The sequence below is a fragment of the Lonchura striata genome, chromosome 2 (assembly GCF_050655825.1).
Source record: "Lonchura striata isolate lonStrDom1 chromosome 2, ASM5065582v1, whole genome shotgun sequence".
Taxonomy (NCBI): Eukaryota; Metazoa; Chordata; class Aves; order Passeriformes; family Estrildidae; genus Lonchura; species Lonchura striata.
In genome coordinates, this window is record NC_140704.1 from 102,909,422 (window position 1) to 102,931,633 (window position 22,212).

The window sequence follows — 22,212 nt, forward strand, 5'->3', positions numbered from 1 at the left end:
CTCTCCCGTGTTAGAGTCTAAACCAAATACATGGGAAAGTAGCAGGCGGGTTGATCTAGTGCTCTTGACAAGCCTGAGAAGACTTCTTAATTTTCTCTCTCAGATTAAATAAAATGGCATGTTTAAGTGCCATCAGAACTTTAGTTTTCCTGTACACTGTGACATTAAATTATTTCTCATAGATTATAAAAGAGAAAGAATTTTAATATGAAAATACTGCAATTATGAGGAAGAAGGAAGGAAGGGAGGGAGGGAGGGAGGGAGGGAGGAAGGGAGGAAGGAAGGAAGGAAGGAAGGAAGGAAGGAAGGAAGGAAGGAAGGAAGGAAGGAAGGAAGGAAGGAAGGAAGGAAGGAAGGAAGGAAGGAAGGAAGGAAGGACTTAGTTGAAACAAGCTTAGATTGAACCCTTTTGATAGTAAGGTGTTTTCTTTGGTTTGCACAAATAAGCCATTCTTGCAGTGGTTTCTCTGAGCTCAAGTCTGGCACCTATTTATTTGCACTTTTTGGCTAGTGAACTTATTTTCCACCACAGTGCTACATTAATCTCTGCACACAGAAAAAAACCAACAATTTAAGAGCATAACAAAATTCCCCAACCCAGCTAACTTGCAGAGATTTCTTCTACCATACAATGACACTCTTCTGTTTTAAAGTGAATTTGTGTTAATGACCCTCTAACCTTTCTTCACTGAGGTTCAATAGGGTCTAGCAGACTTCAGTGTAATGCCAGTAATTTCCTTAATGTTGTATATTTTGAATCAAAAATTTAACTGCTAATGTGATTGAAATATTAGCAAACTACAGCTTGCATCTTCAGAATTTTTATTACTACTGTACCATATTGAAATACTTTTTCTCAGAAATTCATCATTTTTCTTCTCTCTACTGATATTTTAAGATATTTGCAAGATTAAAAATAAAACCAAACTGACCACATAAAACAATCTGTACTGATTCAGAAAAATATATCCTAGCCTTTTGTTAAATTGAAGGTTATTTTACTGGCATTAATTTCTCTTCCCTACCATTTAGTGTTTTATTATTTAACATATTACTTGTATTATACAACTATTAAATATGTAGGTATAGTTCATGTACATAGTTTTTTGTACATGTGTATTTCTTTGTGAGTTTTCTTTTTGTGCAGGTGCCAGTCCTGCAGATAGAACATACCTCCCTGTGCATGGAATTTTAATTTATTTGATTACTTTTGCTAGCCTCCAGCTATTCATATTCCAAGTACCTATTGGCTTTCCTTGACTGGGGATATTAAGAAACAGATATGTTTGTATATGATTAGTCTTTGAAAACATAGAATACGAAATGAAACAATATAAAAGGTTTGTTTTTTTTTTTTTTCCATGATGGAAGAGAGGCTGATTCTGTTCAAAGATTTTAGAATGAAAATTATTTTCAATTAAAATAGAAACCAGACCAAATAATTCAACTAGTCTTCATCTTTTTGCTTAGCCCTTAATGTATTCCTCCTGTATTTGTATGATAAAGACCATTTATTGAGAATCACTACCCAAATTATACAGTTTTGATGTTGGATCCTAAGACTGTCATCTAGTAAGTAACAAACAAAGAGTATCTGTGAGTGGCTGACCAATAAATTGAGCTTCATCAAAAATTCAATACCATCCAGAAAAGCATTGGGATATTGCTGGCTTCAATTTATGGAAAAGGATTTTCACAGACAGTGTGTCAGTCATGCAAAAGGATGGTTGAAAATAACTGTTGGATTGGCATATTAATGATCACAGGAGACCAATGTAAATGTCATGAACTATTGGGAAAGAATAAACTGAGCACTGCCACAAGTCTTCATGTGTTCACAGTGTGAACAGATAAAAATTTTATCACAACAAACAGCATGGTAGTTTGCATGAATTATTAAATCCTATGCATACAAGAGGGTTTGTAATTAAACAGAAAGACTTACTGAAGACTATAGTAACTGATGATGTCTAGAGCCTGAAAAGTCCAGTTGCAATCCAAAAGCCTAGCATATATGATTGTTTTTAATCTGTGTGACAATTTGTGAGTTATTAAATTATAACATTTTTTGGATATTGCCAAAGTGGAGACGAATGTACAATTAGTTTTCAACTTGCATATGTCATTAATAAAAAAATATTAAGCATATAGCATTATTTATATGCAATCATTTTTATCTGTCACAATAATAATAACTCCATTCTAATAAGCTATTTAATGCAGAAATTTAGTTTAAATTAACTATGTTGTCCTTTATTCATTATTATGTATGAGCCTCTCTAATATACCTTCTGTTTTACATTTTTAGCAGCAAAATCACATGCTTGAAACTCTCAAGGGCTTATTTTGTATTTCAGCAATGAACAATTCAGCCCTAAGGTACTTAATTCAGATTATAAGGCCTGTGACATTAGGAATAATACTGGAGGTTTCTTTTCACCCCATTATGTACACAAAGTCTTGCAGTATGCTAATGGATACAGAAGGTCAGTATCTCTTCTTTCCTATTGCTCTCTACCCATAAAGAAAATAAAGAAGCTATTTTGTAGAAACAAGTAAGAGTTTTCAATTATGTTTTTCTTTCATAACCTGAAGTAAAGAGAGACATAAAACAGCTTTATATTAATTCCCTACTTCCTATCTTATCTACTATAACGGATTAAGTTGCATTATTCTTCTCCTCTGGTTTGGGACAATGCTGAAGATGTTAAATAGTTGGCTGCCATTACTTCTTTTTAAAGAAAGGAGCAAGTACACAGGGTACAAACGCTAAAGAAACTAGTCCTGAAATTCTCAGCATGAAATTTCCAAAGGGGAGAAAGTTTTTCATCCCTTTCTGAAATGCCTAAGCCCCAGTACTTATACTGTGAAGTACAGTTTCAACACTCTAGTTTGATGCTAGTCCAAAGTAGTTCTGTCAGGACTGGAGAATTTCTGCAGCGCATCACAGAATCACATATGTGGCATGACCATGCACATGAAAAATGAAATCGTTCTAGTTTGAGGCAAGCACATAGGAAGATTCCAACAAGTTCTCCACTTGTGTCTATCTCTTTATAAAAACTTGGTTTTTTTTCCTTGAACATTATTGACTACTCTCTTTTATACAGTTTATGCTTTAAATTGGTATGACAGGTTCTTAAATTATTCATTTAATATATCACTTGTATTATATGTTCTTTATAATGTGGGTATGCAAATTTATATTCCAACCTCAGAGTCAAGCTCAACAGGACAACATAAACTTTACAATAGGTGAGTTTCTATCTGATACTGAATAGCATTTAGATGTTATCTAACTGCACCTAAACTCTGGTTACCCCTATAAATATACAGAAATTAATCAAGAATAAAAAACTTCTGAGTTGCTTTTAGGGTTTTGTTTCTGTACTAATTACAGACAAGTAGTGGCTGTGATGATAGAATCATGGAATCAATCATAAAATCATTCAATGACTTGAGGTGGAACGGACCTTAAAGATCAGCCAGTTCCAATCTCCTTGCCATGGGCAGGGTCACCTTCCAGTAGACCAGGCTGATACAAGGTCCCCATCTAACCTGGCCTTAAACATTTCCAGGGATGAGGTTTCCACAATTTCTCTGGACAACCTGTTCCATTGCCTCACCACCGTCAGAATGAAGAATTTCTTTCTAGTACTAATCTAAACCTACTCTCTGCCAATTTAAAGTTGTTACTCCTTTTCCTGTCCTCATGTGCCCTTGTGAAAAGTCCCTCTCTGCCCTTCTTCTAGTACACCTTTAGCTAGTTGATTCCTGTTATAAAGGTTGTCACAGAGTGTTCTCTTTTCCAGGCTGAACAACCCCAAAACTCTAAGACCCTCTTCATAGCAGACATGGTCCAACTCTCTGATCATCTTCATCATCATCACAGTCCTCCTCTGGACCTGCTCCAACATGTCTTTGACCTCCTTATGTTGGAGGCTTCAGGACTCCAGGTGGGATCTCACAAAATTGGAGAAGAGGGACAGAATGACTTCTGTTGACCTGAAGACTGAATTTGACATTCATGATTTGAAGTTAGTGAAACCATGTTGGCTTATGTGGTATATGTAATCATTTTCAATGTGTCTTGGCACAGACCCCAAGAGGATCTGCTCTATGATCTTCCCTGGCACCAAGGTGAGGCTGACCAATCTGTAGTCCCCAGGTCTTTCTTCCCTTTTTAAAAATGGGAATTATATTTCCCCTTTTCCAGACTGACACAACTTCTCAAATATGATGGATAGTGGTTTAGTCATATCATCCACCAGTTCTATCAGGACCTGCTGATGACAAGGACCAAGTCCTATGAGGGGACTGCTTAGATGGTCTCAGTGTCTCCTACAGTGGTGTACTGTGCAGAATTCTGCTATAATGCAACCTGTCCCAGCCCTCTCTTTGATCCTGACCATAAGCTCTCAGTTCACCCCTCACCCATTCCCAGGCAGAGGTCCATGATTCCATTTGGTCATTGACAAAGAGGACAACATTCCCTCCTTGTCTCCCCTGAATGTATTAAGGAAATTTTACCTCTAGCTCTTCTGCTTATGGATGCTGTAATGAATTTAACATTTTGTCTGTCTGTACACTAATTTCCTTTTTTTCTCTAACCCTGTGATATCTGTTTAGCTCAGATTTAACTCTGGACTGCCTTTTGTTATTAGATTGTGAGGAGCTTAGCATAAGAAAGCTTTTGCTTTTTGGACATCTGAAGTGCACTGGAATTCAATAACAGCACATTTTCTCTCCTGTTCACAACCCCAAAACTTGGATACGATGCTTTTCTTAAAAGATAATATGAACAGTTTCAAATAATTTTTCTATTTGAGAAAAAGCCTCACTTATGCAATGAGCAAAGGTGATTACTTTTAATTTTTCAGTATTACATTGAACTATATGTGGCATTTTTAAGTTTTTTTTTCTTTTGTATATTTATACCATATACCATATAACATATAACATATAACATATAACATATAACATATAACATATAAACTAGAAGCTATACCTGAAGTCAAGAAAAGTTATTTATTTTAGTAATAATTTATTAAAGTGCAGGAACTTTTAAACTCTAATACTATTTCCTTCTGAGGAATAAAACTCAACACCTATTTATATTTTTCTTTAAAAATAGAGGTAGTTCAGGCCCATGTATTTTGCAATGTTAAGGGGTTAATTACTCTAGTGCAATCAAATCAAGTATAATTGAAGAATTGAAGAAGAAATTTTTATCTGTCCGTGTTTATAGGATTTTTTTAAAGCAAACAATTTATACTCTTGAATAAAATATCTGTCTCATACAGGCAAGAAAAAAAAACCTATATGGAAGGCAAAAGATAAAAGACATCTAAGGAAAAACAGATCCTTAGTTTTACAACCTTAGTTATGCAAGTTAGATGCTTAGATATACAAGTATCCAAACTAGATACCTGCTAAAATGGAAACTAATATCCTGTAACTGAAAACTGAGATTACTTCATGCAAGTATTCAACTAGAACACAATCTTAAAAAGAAGATCTTCAAAAAAAGGTCTTTCAGACAAATCTTGCACAATAATTAATCACTCATTTGTTGGGCATTTGTTCTTCATTACTTTACAGTGCAACTATTTCTGTGGTTGTTTCCACACTTCTTCACCCACATATGTGCTAACATAGGAGGGTAAATATCTGTGACACTTCAGTGAGTCCTGGAACTTGGGTACTGATAGTTTTTTCTTTCAGTGACTGAAACAAGGTTCTTCACTGTAAAACACTCAAACCATCCAACTAATTCTGACTGCAAGTTGGATTATGTAGCTAAGTAGTAAAGAGCAGGTATTTCCAATTTTTCACTGCAGTATCTCAGGATGTATGGCTTCATGTTGTATTTCAGACTTCTAGGTCTTCATCTCAAATTATGTACTTGATTTTAACCTATCTGGATACTTAAGCACATCAGTTCTTCAGAACATTTTCATGGCATTCTTCTCACAGTATCCTCTATGCTTTCTCTCCAGTTCAGTCCTACATGTAACAACTTTTGGTATGCTTTTTCTGGGCATACAAGTACTTTCCCTACTTCTGACATCACTGAGAAAAGTTAAGTCTAAGAAAGAAAGGGAATTTCTAAGAAAAGGCAGTACCAGCCTCACAGTTAAAATACCTCACTATTCTCCTGTGCTAGATATACATCAGAGAATATAATCTCTTTCTGTTCTCAGTCTGGAGTAGCAATGATAATCAGAGGGGAATTTTTGCTTGGTATTGTCCATCATTATCAGCAGGTCAGTGTCTCACAAGTTAAATTCATTAAGCTTTGAATATATTTTTGGTGTAAGAAGCAGTCATGAAATTGCATTCAGAAAATTACAAAAAAATATAATACAGGAAAAAAAAAGTTAAAGACCTAAAAACCACAGGCAAAACCCCTCTCTTGCTTCTTCTCTCTTTAAAAGCACTTTCTGGGAAATGGATGGGCTGCAAGTGCTCCACCTAAAAGCTTTTCTTAACAAATTCAGTACTGAGACATTTTTTTACAAGACAGCAATTGCTGCATGTCCTGATTTTATTTCAGTACTTCATGAATTAATGTAATCCCAAAGAATTATTATTTTAAGGAAAGAAAAAAAAATTGACCTTTCCTCCTTCCATTATCTTGGCCACTAACTAGGCATTTATCAGCATGAACTTTATCATTCATAATTGTGTTGTGTCCTGAAAGAAAATTTTTAATCAATACTAATAGATTTATATGCTGAAGCAAAATTTTTTCAGGTAGGCGTTCCTACTTGTTCCTAGTTTGGAGATATTTTCTCTTGTTTTTCTCTTTTTTTCCCTCTGTTACAAGTATTTGGCATGCCACAGGTCTCAACCTGATGAACAGGAAAATATGGACAAGGATACCCAATTAGCAAGTATGATTATTGGACTTTGTTGTACTAAACTGAGTTCAGGAATACAAGTCTTAATTTCTCATTCTGACCAAGAGATGTATTTACTAGTGAGACAAGGAGATAGAGAGATGGTCTTTACAGTTTGGAATTCTTATTCACAATTTTACTGTGGACACCAAGTTCTGAGACAGGTTCTATGTCATTGCACAACTGTAACCATACTTTCAATCATCCTTGGCCCCCAATCAAGCCAGTCTCTTTCTTTGAATCTCAAAGTATGTAATATATTGCAGAAAAATTCATTCCCTCCTGACCTTAGCTTCCTGGGCAGAGCATAGATAATTTAACTAAAGGATGATTCATCACATCTCCTTGATAGCAATATGAAGAAGTCAGGAAGCAGAAGTATAGGAGCAAGTAAAAGAAGAGAAAAAACACAAAACAAACAAACAAAACAAGCCCAAAATCCCCAACCCCCCCAAACCTATAACCCATCAATAATAAAAAGTAAAGGTAACCATATCCAGAGATCCATAGCTGCCACCCACCTGTGAGATATAATAGATAATAGGCTTCTAGCAGATTTTTAGGACATGGAAAGAGCTAGGAAACTTGACCTGACTAAGCAGCTTATGTAAACTGGGCTGTAGTTCCATGTTTCTGACACAATCACAATGTCTATGGAGAATAATATTTCTGTGTAAATGAAAGAAAAAGACAACATCTCAGAGAGAGCTAGGGAAGTTTTCTAGGCCAGCTGCAGGAACAGCAAGACCAACTGCTTTGTGTGACCAACTATTATCTTCTGGTCAGGTCTCAATGCAAAGCTGCAAAAAGAAAGTTTCGGGCCCAGCTGTCTTCAGAAGTAAATGAAATGGTAGAAACCTACGAACTGTTACAAGATTTTGAAAGGATGGAGAACTATTCTGAGCAGCAGCTTTCAGAGAAGTTGTGCATGAAATGAAAAGAGATCCACAGACCTGTAGACCCCTAGGTTCATGGTGTTTTCTCACCTAAATGATTCTATGATTCTGTAATTCAGAAAACAACCACCATAAAAGAGCAAAAGATCATAACATTGTGAATGTGGGCATGTCCATGAAGCCTTTCAAAATGCTGTCAATGAAGAGAGAACAGCTCACACTATAAAATGAATTTCCTACCAACATCACAGCTCTTCCTTACTTTCTTGCCTTGAGTCACCACAGGGGCTGGGGAGAAGTCTTTCCCATCAATCCATTACAAGATACCCTGAGGCAACTGTCTTAGGTCAAAGTGAATCAAGATTCCTCTTTTTCAAACATCCACACTTTGATCCTTTGTCCCATACACTTTTAAAATGTAATAATTTTTTTGTCACATGAAATAAACATTATCAGCTCTCTTCTTCCTATCTCTTGATTTCCTTTTATTCAAAAGGCTAAATTTCAATGTCTCGAAAGGTATTCATCCTTTGACAGAGCTTGGAAAGTCTCCTGTGTGCACTACCTGCAGGCTAAGGTAATTTCAAGTAAATGGATTTCATAGCCTAAACCATAAAAAGGTAGAAGATGGGAGAAGGTGATAGACACTTAGCTTGTAGTCATTAAATCACACTTATTTGTGTGGGAGATAAATTATAGAGCTCAGAATAACTTTTTGTCTAGAAAACAGCATAACTGCCAGGATGCAGATCGTGGGTGAATTTTGGGGATGAGGTAATTATATCTTGGGATGTAGTTTTCCCATCTTTCATATGCAGGTACTTTAGAAAACCATTGCCATTAACTGTACGTAAAATAACCAAATGATGATGTGACAATTAGAGAACAGAAGGGGTGGGCAGTGCTCAAGTAGGAGAGTTAACAGCAATCTGGAGTCTGACTAGAGTCTGACTGTAAGGAATTTGGATGATAAGAGGCCAGTCTGTATTTATACAGATTCCTATGCAGTTTTTATGGGGTGTACTGAATGGCTCCCTTTTTGGGAACAAAACCTGTGAGAGGTAAATAGGGTATTGGTATTACAAAAAGTGAAGTGGGAGAAATCCTGAAAATTGCAAGATCCAATAGCAGTATCATCTGGATGGGAAACAGCCCAGCAGAAAGGGGACCACACAGTCCAACTCTTAAGTAAGCAAATAGAGCCCTTCACTCAGTTGGCTGTCTTAGCAGAGGAAAAAAAAGAAGAAGATGAAGAGAAGTGGGGTTATCTTTTGGAAGGGCCACAAGTGAATCATGGCCACTCCAGGATGGAGACTTGTTAAGAGAGGGCCTAAGAAGAGAATGGATAGTTAACCTAAAGGCATATGAAACATTTATCTCTGCCTGCAGCCAGTTCCACACCAGACCGAAGAAACAGTCCCTGCAAGACTTCCCCTCTCCCTGTAAGGGCAGGAAAAGGGTTATGGGAAATTTAGCAGATTGACTACATTGGTGCTTTTGACAAATCAGAAGGAAAACAATACAAGTTGAAATAGTCTCAGGTCTGGTACAGGCTGAAACAGTGGCATGGGTCACAGGGGTTGAAAGGGTTATGGTTCAGTTTCCCGCCTAAAGCAAAATCAATACTATCAGATAATGGCAGTCACCTCACAGCATAAATAACCCAATAGCCCTCCAAACTAGAGGAATGCTGTGGCTGTTAGACACCACCTACTATCTGCAAATCAGTTGGATAGTATACAGGACAAATGGCCACCTGAACCAGTTTTTGAGACCTCAGGAATCCAAAGTGGCCTGACCAGCTTTGGAAGATTATGACCAAAGTCAAATCAAAGCGGAGTAAATGAATGTCCATGACTTGTGTCATTTTGACAGGAGTCACCTACTATCTCTTCTGGCAACAAAGGGATTGACAACCCCCAGAACGTTTTACATTTTCCACATCAGCCAGTATTGGTAAACTTCCCAACTACTGGGTTATAGAAGTACAATATAAATTGTTGTCTCTCGTTGTTTTAAGAAGAACAGACAATTTTCATTCTCTGAAGATTAGTCTTCAAAATATAAATCACCTTCTTTGCTGGACTGCTTTCATTGAGACAGTAGGTGGTGGCTTTTATCTTCTTGAATGTTTTAAAAACTTGCTAAAAAAAGCTGTCCTGGAATGCTCTTTTAGTGGTCAGTTTAACCTCTGCTGTCAGAAAGATAAAGTACTGCTTCTTTCCTGTTTAATGCTCATAATATAGCTAAAACTTAAAAATCAGCTGAGCATTCTGGAGAAATCACTTTCTTCTTATTTATTTGCTCAGTTTGCATTGTAATTAGCTATATTAAATTGCAGTCTTGTAATTTAAATAATTCCAATTTAAGCATGTTCTGGATTTAAAAAAGAGAGGGAAAGAAGAGGATTTAATTAAATTACATTGGAAATTAAATTAAACATAAGAAGGAATAACTTAATTCATTATCAATTCAAAGTTCTTGGCTGAATATTGTCGTCATATCATTGTAAATTATAATAACTAATATTCTGACATGTAGAAGAACACTAATTTCTATCTTTCCAATCCTGCTTATTGCAGTGTTTGATGTGATCAATACTAAAAATGCATCATTTGCCACCCTAGAGTTAATGTATCTGCTAATATTACTTTGGTACAATCTAAAGCCAAAATTAAATTTTAATTTGATAATTTTTACTCTTAGATATATATTTTTCAATATTATTTATGATGTAAAGAATACTATCTGGACAATTTTCTGTCTTTTACATACATCATTTTTCAGTTTGCAAAGATTAAAACCTGAATTATAATATTCTTAATTTTGAAAGTAATTTCTGTCAGAAAAAATTTTGCTTTTATTAGCCCAACAGAGAAAAGGAAGGGAAAGGAAGGGAAGGGAAGGGAAGGGAAGGGAAGGGAAGGGAAGGGAAGGGAAGGGAAGGGAAGGTCTAGTGATAGACCTGTGAGGTAATGCTTCAAAATCTTCTAAACCTTCTCATATCTAAAATAATAGTTACTGACATTATTAATTTTGGTAGCAAATGAAATGCACCTTAGTCTTTTGATGTCTGACTAAAATTTTTTGTCTTTATGGTTATTGCCGTCATCATGTGCTACTTCAGATCGAACAAGTCAAATTTCTGTTATCACTAATGGTCCATTATCAATACATGTTCTTGATCATTGATAAATTTATCTGAATAATTGTCATGCTCTACCTCAGATTTTTCTGCAGTCTCTGGGGCTATGATAGTATGCTCATGTTTACATAGGATTGCATTCAGTATGAAAAACCTTTTGATATAGAGTTGCAGCACACTAGCATGTTAATCATCGTGTCTGTATTTGCAATGCCTTGATATGTAATCCAAAGAAGCATTCAGGTTTGCTAGGAGCCGTGACTCAGAGTGGCTCTTGTAATTTTGCTTAATAAATAAGCTTTGTAGAAAAATGCACTGCATTACCCTACATAGCATTTTGAATCTTCCTTACTTTGCCATGTGGCTGTCCAGCACCTGTCTATCATTTAACTGATACAGGCACACCACATGATCAGATGGCAGCTTCAAAAGCAAGGCACACGTACAACTCAAGTTGCTTCTGCTTTTAACAGTGATACTCCTTAGGAGTCATTTACATAATCTAGGGCAATTGCCATGCCTGACTCATCATCTAACCTGAGCCAAAAAAAAAAAAAAAAATTCGCAGCAGAGAAATCTCATAATTCTACAGATATTTGTCATAAAAAAAAAAAAAAAAAAAAAAAAAAAAAAAAAAAGGAAAAAAGGGGAGGAGCTTCTTGGAGCTTCTCTTGAATGTTGAATGTTACAGGCCAGCAGCTTCTTGACTCAACAAATTAAAATCTGTAATGTGATATTATATCGGAACCCAGGATAAGACCCAACACATTAGAGACACATGGCATGCTGTGCAGGGAAGGACTACCTCAGAAATACATTTTCTCACATTTTTATATGTCCCTTCAACCCAGGGGATAATTCAGGACCAAGGAACTCTTAAGTGATTACTTCATAACAAGGTGAAATTGGAACCATAATTATGTCTCCTATGCAGCTATTAAGGTTGCATTTTTAGTGACATATAATTAATCACTTGTGATTTATCTTCACTCCTTTAGGACACTTATATCATATTGTGTCTGCACTTTTGAGGTTCTCTGCGACAGTCCTGGAATAAATGTTACTGACAACTAACGCTTCATTAGCAGCAATTACTCACACCTACATCCTTGTACTAGAGTCACTGAATAGGTCAATCAACAATAAAGCCCTAACGGTCTATTTAGAGGATAGATATATGTTCATATTACATAGATAAAGTATTTTTTTTAACTTTTCATTGTTGTCATCCATTAGTTTCAGAAATATCAGTGGTATGTCATCAAAACTGGATTAAGTATTGCTCTCCATACAGATCAGATCTGAAACACATGAAGGTAGTGTCCTGAAAACACTGACCCCCTCACAGCAAAAGCAGCCTGGCCCTTCTCCACATATTTACTCTTTCTTATGTCTGTTATTCAGCTACTTCCTTCAATGCAGAGAACAGGTTGAAGGTGCCTCAGGCTCATAGACAGAAGAACTTGGAAAGCCATCTAGCATATAGCTCTTTTCAGGAAAGTTCCCTAAAGATACTACTGTCTGCAAAGGCACGGATTCTTACCTGCTCTACCAACCCCACCCTCACAGTGATGAACACTGCTGCTCCACAACTGTTTTGAAACATTAATAAGATAAATGACAAATGTGTATTTTACTTTGCCTCTTTAACCACTGATGGAAACTGAAGTTACGAAGCCTGATAAGATTTCATCACAAAAAAGAAGTATAATATTAAAGAAAAACATGGGAATGAGAGTCTAGGTAGGGGTTTCTTTCCAGGAAAGACTCCATTACTGTAATAAAACAGCACTTTGAAGACCAGAAAAGGATGGCAGTTTCTTCAGCACATTCATGAGAAACATGTAGCCCAGAACATCCGTCAAAGCAAAGACAAAGACTTTTTGGCAGACAACTTTCATCATTTGTAGAGTTCCATAGTTAAAATGGTGATCCTGATTTTAGTATTTATTTTGTTGTTTTTAAGAGCAATATGCATAGTTTGATGCTCTCAAAAAATAAATTTTGTTTGAGAATACTTCCACAAAAAGAAAAAAAAAATCACAAAAATGAAAACCAAGAAGAAAAAAGCACATATATAATTTCATATACTTTCAAAACAGTCAGCACAGGAAGATTACCAGAATTCATATCTCCATAATTATCCCTGATGAAGGGCAATCCACATAATGGTGACTTTGTTTGACAAGTGTTTTGTCTCACTTATTGTCCCATGTTTCTTTTATTTTCTTTTCTTTTTCTCTGCACTGGACTCATATGATTTTACTAACCCAGAAGACAAGTGCACCAATAAGTGGAACAAATTTAATTTGCTAGATGATTAAATTGTGTAAAAGTCTAGCAAGAATGGAGATGAAGCTACAGACCAAGAGCTCTTTTCCCTTGACCAAATTTTGCTTGAGGAATTTCATCTTTTATATTAATACATAAGAGATTCTACTATTTTTTTATTTTTTTTTATAAATCAGTGTGGGGATAGCTGATTTTTCAGTAGTTGTATCTTGTTTAGGCAAGTAAAATTTATTTTATTTCATTATAAGAAGTAGCGGTAGTTCATATAACTGCTTGAGGATGAGTTTCATAAAAAAATAAAGTTTGCAATATGTTGTTGCAAGAGTCTACCTCATTTTTAAAAATTGCCTTTTTTAGTATTTGTCCAAAGTATTCTGCTAATCTATTTTGAATTGGATAACAAATATCTGATCTAGTGCATTTTCTGACTTATTTTTCTTCAGGAAAACTGGAAATTCTCAGGAAAAAAGGAAATTCTTTATCTAAAACAGTCTCTCCAGGCAATCCATATGGGAAAAAGCAAAATCACAATATACCTCAATAGTTTTAACAGAAATTATTATCATTAGTGCCACTTCTGACATCCTACAATAAACACAATTTATAATTATGTACATGTATTTATTTTTCTCTGCTAAACAAGATGCAGCATTTCCACCAAGGTTTACTGCCATTTTCATCAAAAGGATAAAGTGGTTTGACTGACAATGTTTGTATTGATTTCCTCCTTAGTACTACTCAAAGGCTCTTACCATCAAGAATAACTTCTCTGTGCTTTTATATATTTATGTATTCATTTATTTAGATTTTTACTATGTGTTCACTTCAGGATGATAGAATGGAAGTTACATTTTGTGGCTTGGAATATGAACATTAACTGAGTGGCAAAGTACATACAGTATCAAAATCCCTCTTTGGTGGGTTACATGGTAACATTATAGACAAGAAAATTTGGAAAGTAAAATAGATTTTAAAAATAGTTTACCTCTTAAGGCAGACTTACTGGTCAAGACAAACTAACCAACATTTAGAAGTCTAACCTGACCTAACTAGTTCTTACCAAAGTAGAAATTCTGGCCACATAATGAAATGTCAAATTTGCAGGGACTTGAGTTGCAGTAACCCTTATCACCTCTCTAATTTCCATCCATCAACTCCATGTATAGACCTAAAAAAGTAAATTCTGTTTCCAATGCAGTAGTGTCTACAGGAAACTGTGCCTCAGGCTCACAAAAAAAAAATGTTGTTAAGGGCATAGTGCCTTACGTAACATCCCTTCCCTGACAAGCAGGTCAGAAGTATTAGAGGCAAGGGTCAGGCAAGACACACAATGTCAAGCACATTTCCTGGAGCTAAGCACATTTCCACATCCCAAATGGTGTTTCCTACACTCGCCTTTCACAGCACAGAGGAAGGAGGTTTGCAGTGTATTGTAGCATGTGAAACATGGTAAGGAATGAGGTGGCATGTAAGAAGGGAGGGAGGGAACCACCAGAAGTGCCATCTATCCCAGAGCATCAGATGACACGCTCCATTGCATCTTCTCTGAGCTCTGCTTTCAGAACCTGTGAGCTCACACTAACACAGGCACATGAAGGAATGAGGGCACTGGGGAAGGAGGGAACACTGCCATAATCTGGCATCTGTATCCCCAAGAATAAGAGGAATAGTCAGTATTGCTCAGCCATGTGTTTGCTATGCATTTGTACTTTCTGCAGTGCTTATCAGCCTAGAACTTACAAAAGAGGAAACAGTAAGAACATCCTATCTTTTGAGATGGCTGTCAGTCATGAGTTGAAAGACATGACTGTTCTAAAGTTCACTTGCACACACAGGAAATTGTTCAGCATCATCACTTTGGGATTTCTTCACAACCACGCTGCAAAATCCTGATGTAATGGGAGGGTTACACTCAATAGTGATGTTGGCCACAAAAAAGGAGCAGGCACAGGTGTGTCGCTGTGGGACACGTGAAAGCACAACGCGGACCACCTGCTGCTTGCAAGGTAAAAAAGGGACGTTTATTATCTGACTCTGTCTTTTATACCTTCCCAAGGGTGACATTGGATTGGAGAGTGAATGGGCCACCTCTCCAAAGACATTGGACAAACCACCAGTACATCAAGTGTTCTCCACCCCCATAAAAGAATGTAAACAATATGTTGTTTACAGAAATTGTGTGGGAAAGTTCTCCAAAGGAATGTAAACTCAGAAGGCTTTAGGAAGTCTTAAGAATCAGGGTGACACAGGTGCACACTGCTATCACTGCTATCAGATCCAAAATCTTCTCTCCTAAAGCTGAGGTTGGAAACCACCTAGAAATGTAGCTAGGAAAAGCTTTTTATGAGGTTCCCCCTCACCTCTAACTCACATAAAGATAATGCCTATAAGACCAAATGGCTGCTGCTCCTGTTCTAAGAGTAGCAATCTGTTGGGAAGGATGGATAAATATAATAATTCATAAATAATACAGCCAGGATGAGAACAGTCCTCCCTGCTAGCTGGACAATGCCCTTGCCTACGGATGGGTCCAAGGGTCAAATGGATTGTTCCATCTCACCCCCAAAAATGTATGGTTCACCCCGCACCTGTAACCTCCCCTAAAACATCTGTAACCCCATTGGCCTGAGCCTTGTTCCAGCCCACCTTGAAGCCCCTTGATAAGGGGTCTCCGAGGGGCCGGACGCTCTCATGGAACTTCCCCTCCTCTTGGAACTTCCCCTCTCCAAGAACATCCTTTTGTCTCTCCCCTCCCCCATCCTCTCAAGCCTTGCCACGTGCTGCATCTGGCAGCTCGAAGCAGGACCTTTCTCCATCCCTAATAAACCTTATATCCCAAGAGCAGCCTTCAGAGATCTCACATCTCCATCCATGTAAACTGTCCTGGAGCTGGCAGCACTCCCTACAGCAGTCCATAAAGGAAGTACTCTCATTTTTCAAAAGGATCAGTGGAGAAGCCTGAAGTCAGGTGAATTTGGTGAAACAAAGCAGCAGAAGGGACAGGCTCAGTCCCTACCAAGTAGATCCTTGTGTTGTTCATGGTGTGTGCTAGGTCACTTGAAGAGTTGAGGGAGGATTGGCAGTGAAGCTTCATAGCCTGGTAAGGGCAAATACTGTCTTCAGGGCATATGCAATGCCCTCAAGATGTACATTTCAATTGCTAAAGGGCCATATGAGACAGTTGCATCTGCCTCTCCAAGGTGGAAATAGAGGGTGTCATAGCACTGTCAGTCCTGCCTGTCCCACCCTGGCCTCAGCTTGTCCCCAGGAAGATGCCCAATGCTCAGGTCTGGGGCTGCACTGGTGCTTCCACAGGCCTAGACCTGTCTGGGACTGTGGGACAGCTTTGGCTGCCAACCCTGCTCCTGGGTGCTGTTGGCCCCCATGGAGATCTGAAAGGATGTTGTAAAAGAAGGTGCAAACTGCAAAGTGTTACAAATTACAAGGTAGGGCTGCTGCAACAGTAGGTGAAGACCCATAAGGTGCCTGTGCCAGCTGGTAGCACTGAAAACACCACCAGTTGGACCCTTTACACAGATTAGCCCTTTCTCTAGGCATGGCCATGTCAAAGATGAGCTGCTGAGCAGCAGTAGAGAAGATCCAACCAGCCCAGGACATACCTGTGTGGGCACTGTGAATATGTAATAAAATTTAACGTTGCTATTCTTATGTATTTTTAGCATGCCCCCTGATGACACTATCAAAGACCTCTGGGCACATTCATCTCTATTCTCCATTAAGTATGGATGTTCAATATACTGCAGAGTGTTCTTTCTGGAGAAAGTGACTTTGCTAAGCTTTCTATGCCCTGACCACTCAAGCCAGACTGAAGAGCATGAAGTTTTTGGAGACTGTGGAAGGGGGCCACAGAGATTTGTATTGCTTGAAGGTGAGTAGAAGGAAAACACTGGGGCTTAAATTTGAGTTTGCATCTCTGGGGAGTATTTTGGGAGAAAGGGATCATGATGGATGACAACACCATGACAACATCATGATGGATGACAACAACAGGACATACCTATGTCACTGATATGCCTGAAAGGCCCAGGAGCACTAGTTAGGACATTTAGAAGTTCAACATGAGACTAATACAGAACCAGACATCAATGCTACACTAGCTAGAAAGGATGCTAGGGAATCGTAGCATCCTTTCTAGAAATGAAATTAATTTGGCTAAAAGTAGATATTTATGAGAATGATTCCTCTGTTTTGGGGGTTCTAGTGCAGTTTGTGTTAGTGCTTGAGGTCAATTAATCTTGTTTGTGAAACCTCTGTTACCCATCTCCATCAATTTAGCTATTCTCTCAGCCAGCCACTTTGCATTCTCTTCCTAAAGAGAATATTTCAAGATTTCTTTTAAAATTAACACAAACTGTCCAGGATACTGAAATAGTTGGCTAGCTCTTGGTGATCTACTTTTAAGATCACTGTTTGAAGACATCTCAGACATACACTCACCTGAAAATTTGAATTCCTCTCGGAAGTCCTGGAGTACATATTTGATTACAGTCTGAAAAGTGTAGTGAGATGGAATTAAACTGTAATCTTAAAAGTATTAGGGAACACAAGAGGTGGTTATTTGAATAAGTTCTTGACCTCTCTGTATTTTTCAAGCTGGCCCAATCTTTTCAACTACACTCACGAGTTACCAACAACCTTGTACACACACATACCAAATGTATATGTCTGTGAGCAAAACCCAGAGATGCACCCCTCCACTTCTTGAATTTCTTGTTTTTGCATGTCCACAAAAGGACAACTTGGTGGGTGGAAAGTCTAAAAGTCTAGAGCACAGTTGAGAATGGCTGAGGGAGCTGGTGTTGGGAGAACTTAATTATCTCTATAACTACATGAAGAGGTTGTATCAGACTCTTCTTCCTAGTACAAGGATAGGCTGAGAGGAAATTGTCTCAAGTTGTATGAGGAGACATTTAGATTGGACATTAAGAACAATTACTCCACCTAAAGGGTTGAGAAGCATTGGAACGGATCATCCAGTGGAGTCCTGTGGAGTGACCAGTCCTAGAGGAAATGAAAATATTATAAAAGGTTGATGTGTTGCTTATGGACATGGTTTATTGGTGGATTTGGCAGTGTTAGGTTAATGTTCAGACTAAGTGATCTTAGAGGTCTATTCTAAATGAATGCTTCCATGATTCCATTACTTTATTGTTTAATTCAACCATCTTCTTTAAGAAAAAGCACTGTCATCACATATGCTTTTGTGCCAGACACACATCACCTTCTTCAGTCTGATGCTGTAGTCCAGGTATGGTGCTGGCATGTCTCTAAGGAGTTTGAACTGATATGCTGACGTGTGTGCCTAGCAGTCTTTGAGTAAATGCCACAAGCTGCAACTGAGGCAGTCTGTGACTGAGGGAAGTGATGTGTGTTCTTGTAAACACCTAATACTGTCAGCCTTAATTTGAGGTGAATCAGTTTTATTATTTCTGTTCTGCTTCCTTTTAGAGTGCAGAAAGTGCTTCTGCACCTTCCTTCAGCTCCACTCATTCTCTGCTTCACGGAATGAAGGAATAATGCCTCATTATTTAGTGTACATTTTTGGGGCTTGGAGTCTGGTGCTAGAGAGCATACACAATATTGTTTTATTTCTCCCATGCCTTTGGTGAAGTAGAGATTTCTGTTGGACACAACACACAGGATACCTATGACAGGCTCTTCCATAAGCTGTGCCTTATAGATGAAATTTATGAAATTTATTCCTACCTATACAAGCAGCTGGAGCTATTGTAGAAGACTAATATACACTCCAGTTTAGAGGAAGAGTTTTCTTCCCAGGGAGAGAATGTAAGGAGGAATTGAAGGTGGGTGCACTGAAAGGGATCAGAAGGGTAGCTTTCTTTGACTGTGGCTTGTGTTATAACCTTGTTGAAAACATGACAGATTTCAAATGCTAATTTCAAGAAGGTATATATACCCACAGAACCTTCTGTGAATATAGGAGAAAATAAGTTATTCAGCACTTGAGATGATGCACCTTATGAAAAATTAAAGCTACATCAGGAAATGCAGTCAGGCTGAAGATAGACACATATTTAATCATGAATCTCACTCTTATAGTCTGTATGGAACTAATAAGGAAATTAGGCCTAAGGAAGTTAGTGGCAGAAATATGTTATCTAAGTTGCAGTCCAATATTTATTTGATTCTTCATTCAAAAAGTGTAACAACTACAGGCAGTGCCTTCTCTGAAAATACACCACTCTTTACTGTGACAAACTGGAGTCTAGACTCATTGAAGGACCTCCAAGAAGGACCTCACTCTTCATGCCCCAAACCCTTGCTCCCACACACTAATACACTAATATTAGTTACAAAAATATTTTTTTTCTTTTTTGTTATATACTCAGTGATATTGGTGAGGGATACTTTTTACAGGCTGAAATGGTTTTCTTACAAACTCATTTAAGTCATGACTGCACATAGAATGTATAAAAGCCTGCTTGTTCCAATATATACTTTCAGCATTATATCCATATCTTATACCCATTAAATGTTATATCAAAGGTTAAATTTATCTGACTTTAGGTGTAACATAAAAAATAATAATAAAAAACCCATATAATTTTACCAGAAGTAATTTCTAAATAAATATGCCTAAATCCTCAATGTGACATGGCTGAATGAATTATGAGGAAAGCTGAGCAAAAAAAGATTTTTGACCCCAACTTATTTTGACCTTTGTTAATGGCCTAGAATAAATAGGGTCAGAGTCAATAACTTAAAGATGACAAAGATTCTGGAACTGGTTAAATAATGAACAGTACAAATCATTGCCACAAGAAGATATGGTTCACTTGGTAAAGTAGAAGAAGAAAAATATTCCTTTCAAAACAAAACAGTGTAAAATATGCATACAGAAAGACTATTTTAAAAAGAATTATACTAGAATGCAAAGACTTTAGAAGTAGATAATTAAATAGGAATTTTCAATAGTCTCCAATGGCATAACTACAACAGGTAAATAATGAAGTAGGAAAGAGGATTAAAGAGGTGCCTGTTACAGAGATCCACACCTTGAGAAGGGTCTTAAAACACTGGAGAGATTTTAAAACAGAAATAAAGCCATAGAATATCTTAGTTTGGAAGAGATACATCAGGATGTCAGACTCCAGTACTTGGAACTCTGCAAGACACCCCAGGAGTCACACCATGTGCCTGAGTACACTGTCCAAACACTTCTTGAACTCTGTCAGGCTTGGTGCTGTGATCACTTTCCTGGGGCGCCTGTTCCAGGGCTCAACATGGTGACCCCCATGGGTGAAAAAACATTTCCTGAAATCTAACCTAAATCTCCTCTCACTCAGCTTCATGCTGCTTCCTTGGGTCCTGTAATTGGTCACAGAGTGAAGAGATCTGTGCCTGCTCCTCCTCTTCCCCTCATGTGGATGTTAAAGACTGCAATGAAGTCTTCCCTCAGTCTCCCCTTTTCCAGACTGAACAGACCAAGTGACCTCAGCCCTCCCTTGCCCAGCTGGCGATGCTGTGCCTCATGGCCTTCAGGACACTCTTGGCCCTCCTGGCTGCCACAGCACTGCTGACTCATGTTCAACTTGCCATCAACAGGACCCCCAGGTCCCTTTACGCAGCGCTGATCTCCAGCCTCATGTTCCTCAATCTATACACACAACCAGGGTTGACTTGGCCCAGGTACAGAATCTGGTACTCACCCTTGTAAAACTTTGTATGGCTAATGATCGCCCATTTCTCTTAATTGTCTAGATCTGTCTGCAGCGCCTCTCTGCCCTCGAATGAGACAACTCCTCCCAATCCAATGTTGTCAGAAGACTTAGTACTGCTTTGAGTCTCACATCCAAGTTAATAAAGATATTAAAGAGAGCTGGTCTGGGGGTGGAGCCCTGCAGAGCCCAGCTAGTGACAGGTCACCAGTCTGATGTCACCACATCCACTGTAAGCCTTTGTGCCTGACCCATGAGCCAGTTACTCACACATCACTTAACATAATTATCCAGCTGTATGCTGGACATTTTATCCAGTAGGATCCTGGGAGAGACAGTATTAAAAGCTTTGCAAAAGTCCAAAAAAATCCATCTACTGGCTTTCCTAAATCAACTAGGTAAGTTACCTTGCTTCAGAAGGAAACCAGGTTTGACAAGCAGGACTTTACCCTAATGAACCCATGCTGGCGGTGACCTGGCCCTAAAATAATAAATCCTGTAGTTGAAAAAAAACCATATACAAACTCTCAGAAAAATCCTCAGTTTTTAACTTGAGGGAACTTAAAAGAGTTGTTTGATCATACCCTTTAAGTATTTGCATAGTTGTACTTAAATCTTAGGTGCACTTGAATGCCTTTGTAGGGATTTTCATTCTAGTAAAGGAGAAAGTTGTGCCACTATTCACTAGACAGTTTGCTGGATGGGTTAACTTTAATTATATTAGGAAATTACATTTCAGAGTAGTAGGAACTCTGTGTGTTTGCTTAATGAAGATGATGCTCTGGCATTTGACTGACAGGATCAAGTTTTTGAAAAGGACATTGAGAATGGGCTTCCATGTTCAGAGCCTGAACTAACTGCCATGGCCATCCCATAAGAGTACGCTGTTAGTACCAGCATAGCAACTAGTTTTGAAGGTGTGGAATCTCTTTTCTACACTGGAGAAGGGGAGGAGGGAAATTGCAGCTTGGATGAGGATCATGGTTGTCTGATGTTATGATTATGACAGAGAAACAAACAAACCAAACAGAATTTGTAGTGTGCCACAGTTCTGTGGGCCCCAACTCATGAAAAGTTCAGTTGCCATTTGGTCTGAAGAAGACATAGACAAAATCATGCATACCTGGAGCACAGTGAAGACTTAAACTTTGTATTTGAGGCAAGAAAACTATCCAGTTTTGAGATCATGAAGAAAATCTAGTTCATCCCAAGCCTAACATAACTGAAAACAATTAACATTACTTTTAAATGTATTATAATTCAAAATTACCTTTTTA